A 5,021-nucleotide genomic window follows, 5' to 3' on the forward strand; every position below is an offset into this window, starting at 1 on the left:
AAGTTCTTCTCATTGCTTAGTGGCATGTATTTCCATGGTGCTCGTTTTTCCAATTATGAAGCATGGCTAAGTGATCCAACTCACATTGGACCTAGTGCCCAAGTGGTTTGGCCAATAGTGGGCCAAGAAATATTAAATGGTGATGTTGGCGGGGGTTTCCGAGGAATACAAATAACCTCCGGTTTTTTCCAGATTTGGCGAGCATCTGGAATAACTAGTGAATTACAACTTTATTGCACCGCAATTGGTGCATTAGTATTTGCAGCCTTAATGCTTTTTGCTGGTTGGTTTCATTATCACAAAGCTGCTCCAAAATTGGCATGGTTCCAAGATGTAGAATCTATGTTGAATCACCATTTGGCAGGATTACTAGGACTTGGATCTCTTTCTTGGGCCGGGCATCAAGTACATGTATCTTTACCAATTAACCAATTTTTAAATGCTGGAGTAGATCCAAAGGAGATTCCACTTCCTCATGAATTTATCTTGAATCGGGATCTTTTGGCTCAACTTTACCCCAGTTTTGCCGAGGGAGCAACTCCATTTTTCACCTTGAATTGGTCAAAATACGCGGATTTTCTTACTTTTCGTGGAGGATTAGATCCAGTAACTGGCGGTTTATGGCTGACTGATATTGCGCACCATCATTTAGCTATTGCGATTCTTTTCCTGATAGCTGGTCACATGTATAGAACCAACTGGGGGATTGGTCATGGTATAAAAGAGATCTTAGAGGCCCATAAGGGTCCATTTACAGGCCAGGGTCATAAAGGTCTATATGAGATCCTAACAACTTCATGGCATGCTCAATTATCTATTAACTTAGCTATGTTAGGCTCTTTGACTATTGTTGTAGCTCACCATATGTATTCTATGCCTCCTTATCCATACCTAGCTACCGACTATGGGACCCATTGTTGAAGAGAATGAAAAATTCCCTTAGAAAATATTTATTGAGTTATTACACCTTATATACTATGTACTCTTTATGTACTCTAACCAAAAAAATAATTACAATGGTAAGCCTATTATTGATAAAGAAATAATCTAGGTAACAATGTAATCTCGACTCCACTGAACATTGTTTTCCCTCAAGTACAAATATTTTGTGCCACATGATGACTTCTTTGTTCATCATTTATTCTGTACACTACTTGAAAAACAATGGATAAATATAACCAAAAAAAACTCATCCACCGTGAACAAGTACTTACATTACTGCTGCAATAGCTCAAGGGCTTTCTGCAATAATGTAGGTCTAAACCTATTGAGATCTAGCATCACATTCTGTTGCTCCAAATGCACAGACTTGAATCTTTCCCATCCAAGTTTCCCAATGGATGGGGGGTGCTTTATGATCATGTGATCTTGTGGATATTGCTAAATAAGAGGGCTTTCTTCCACACTTATCTTTTAATCCAAGTACTTTAGTCCCATGTCCTTTGAGGGCAATTCAAAGTCATATTTGGTAAGCCATTGGAAACCACCATGAGGAACTACTTGTATCAAAACTGCATTCTCATGAAGGAAAACAATGTTAGTGAGGCCAGCTCCATGAACTCCCAATATCACATCACAAGAATTCACCACATTTGCAAAGCTTGACATGCTTCCACCAGCTTCCATTACGATGGGCCTCGTCGAATCCCATGCTTCTAGCCATCTTTGCTATTTCAGCTGTGTTAGTGAATGATCTTGTTCTTCTTCTTGAAAGAATCAAAAGCCTTGGCTGCTGGTTCTTATTCTTATTATTCTCATCTTCACCCTCCTCTCTCAATTTGATTGCATTAACTCTCTTCAGTGAATAGGAGTCTCTCAAAAAACTCCTAAAGTCTTTCATGGAATAAGAGTACTTTTGAGGGTCAATGCTTAGATCTTTCGGATACCTTTTGAGACCAACATTCACAACTAGTAGGAGTGTTTCTGGATCGGGTGAAATTAGATTTGTTCTGACTCAGACTCGACCCTAAATATATATCGGGTCTATTTTTTAGACTTTAATTCGACTCTAAACTCGATAAAATTTAAATATTTTATGATGCACTTATTCATAAAAAAAAAAACTTATTACTGAAAAGTTAATATCTATATTTTAACTTGAATTTGTCTATAAATTCTGATTTGATATTTCTTTGATCTATTTTTTAATTTAACAAGTATGATTAAAAATAAAACAATAAACTTATAATTAATATAACATAATATTGAAATTAAATTAAAATATATATACCTTTTTTAGTTTCCTTAGGTAACATTTATTTTGAGGTACTAAGACAAGTATCATGTTTGTTGGTTCAGAGACTGGTACTAAATTTTCTGTCTCTGTCCCCAAAATTTCAGTATTTCAGTACCTCCAAAAAATAGGGACACAGGGAACTAAAATTTTTAGAGATGGAGACTGAAATTTTAATAACATTTTATATCTAAAATACACTCATTTCAATTAATTAATTCCAATTTTACTCTTTGTGCAAATTAAATTAGAGTTTTATTCTTGTTTCAACTTTTTGTCTCCCACTTTGCACCAAAAAGAATACTGATATTTATTTCAATATCTGTCTCTTATGTCTCTGTCTCTCGGTCTTAGTATTTTCGTCCATGTCTCTCCACCAAACCTACCTTAAGATACACATGGGACGGATGAAGTCAGATTCGACTTAATCCGGTCCGAAATAATAGCCAAGTCTATTTTCGATATCCTTAGCCCCTAGACCCGTTAAATCACACCAAATTAGTCCCTAAAATATTTAGGACTGAGTTGAGTCATCAGACCGGGTCGGGCCATGTGCACCCCCTACCTGAGAACCAGTGAACTTGGTTATCTTTGCCAATGTTCAAGACCTCATAATTGGATAGCTTACCGAGAATTGCTTGGTACTTAGAAATCCACCAAGGACGCATTTCGGAAACACCAAATTTAACTTGTCCATTGAATTGTGTAGAAGTCAGAAACAGTGGGATGATGGTGTCTGTGAATTCATGGAAGTGGTTGCCAATATAGCTTGAAGTAGAGAGTATCACAGCTGGAATGCTGTGATGTTGTGTGCACTGTGGCAATTTTTCATGCCATCTTTCATTGCCTTTAGCAACCATTCTCTTACACGCCTCATTGCTTCTGCATCGTCCTTTCGCGCATAAGGCCTTATGGTCCATGAGGAGTTTTCTGGTAAGATTGTTGTTTTAGGTCTCACAATGTAAACAGAGGAGGATTTTGTGCGGTTCAAATGCAAGAATGATTAGCAGAGTAACTCGGACCGATTTAGGATCTGATCTACCAATTTTTCAGTCGAACCGACTAGACCGATCTGAGTTTATAACCATGCGGAAAGTTGCTTCCTACCTTTCCTTTATTCATGTGGGTAACATAGATATACCAGCCACTCACACTCACCACTCATCACTGCTTCTTCTATCATTTCTTCATTCATGTGTGTAACATGCACCATATACCGGCCACTCGCACTCACCACCACCACTCACTACACTACCGCTTCTTGTCCCATCTCTTCTTTCTTTTTATTTTCTCTCTTCAACAACAAAACCCAAAATGTAAAGATATTTTTTTGTGTTTGCTTTTTAATCTTCGATTATACGATTATGGGTAATTTTGAAGCTACGAATGTTTATTATGCGTCAAAGATAGTTGGCCACTACTGTTTTATCGATTTTTAGTAAATCGATGGTAGTTCCATTTTAATGGTTTAGGAGCGAAACCAACATCTCTTTTGCGAGTATCAGTTTTTTTTTAAAGTGCATTAAAGATCTTCGAATTAGACGAAATTTAAAGAAAAGTCTAAAAAGGTGTTAAATAAAAAATTTTAAAAGTAAAATTGACTAAAATCGAAATGGCTTTTATTGAATTTAAATAAAGCGATAGAATGTCTTCGACTGAATCAAAGAACTTTTGACATGGAAATTGAAAGTGGTAAAATGTAAATTTGACAAGAAAATTAAAGTTGCTTAAAAGATAAATTAAACATGAAAACTAAAGTTTTGTAGAAATTATAAAAGAAAAGTAAAAAACAAGTGGAATGAACTTTACAGAAATTTGACTCAAAGTAGACTCAGAAAGTCGCTGGAATGTGAGTGTGCATGAGTAATTTCTGAAACCAAGTTCCAATCCTTGTATCTTCGAGTCTTCCAATATTTATAGCCATATCCTCAACTGATAAACTTTAAAAAACATAACTCTTTTGCTTCGATTCTGTGGCAGTTGCTAGATAATCGTTGACTTTGAAACTCTTCGATTTACTGTGCTAATCAAACTTTTGCTTGACATCCCCAAATGCGCTTCCTGCTATACCAACTACTGCTCCGAAAGCTTACCTAATACTTCGATTCACTCCCTTCTTCGAATTTAGTTATTTTTTATTAACAGCCACACTAGTGCTTTCTATTTGGTTGGTTCTCACGGTTCTTAGCTACCAGCACTTTACATGTTATTGTGGATATTATTATTTGAACCGATCTAATCATTAATGTTGGGAATTTCAGTATGAATACAGCATCAACTTCTGATGATCCGTTAGGATTAAGTGGAGCTATAAGGTAACTTAGTTACTACTGCGTGCTCATGAACATTTAGAATTCTGTGACAACAAATGTCGAGATCAAGTGAACGTTGCAATTGTATAATTATTTGTTTGTGTTGCAGCACTCTTGTATCTAACAAAGTTAGAGCTGGTAATGCTTGGCCTGCACGTTTGGCAGTGCGTGTAGTGTTAGTAGGCTGCCGTCATTATTGAGAGTACCCTGGTTGCAACACTGATGATAATGATACGTAATGTTTGGGGCCACGTTTATAGTAACGACGTACAAGTGGTTCGATACGTGGGACTCATGCTGCCAATTCTTGTAGCATCCAATTTCTTGGATGGGCTGCAATTGTTAGAGGATGCCGTTGACAAAAAATGGGTGCTTTTAAGTTTTATTAACTTAGGATCATATTATGTAATTGCAGTTCCGTCAGGTATTGTATTAGCTTTTCTTTTGCATCTTGAAGTAAAGGTATGTAAATACTA

The 5,021-nt window shown here is 36.4% G+C and overlaps 1 pseudogene; it reads right to left on the reverse strand.

Moving 5' to 3' along the window:
* Positions 1 to 1,215: 1,215 nt before the first annotated feature.
* On the reverse strand, positions 1,216 to 3,212 carry LOC107635845 (alpha-1,3-arabinosyltransferase XAT3 pseudogene; annotated as a pseudogene).
* Positions 3,213 to 5,021: the final 1,809 nt, after the last annotated feature.

Source organism: Arachis ipaensis, chromosome B4 (genome assembly GCF_059453495.1).
Source record: "Arachis ipaensis isolate K30076 ecotype BB chromosome B4, ASM5945349v1, whole genome shotgun sequence".
Lineage (NCBI taxonomy): Eukaryota > Viridiplantae > Streptophyta > Magnoliopsida > Fabales > Fabaceae > Arachis > Arachis ipaensis.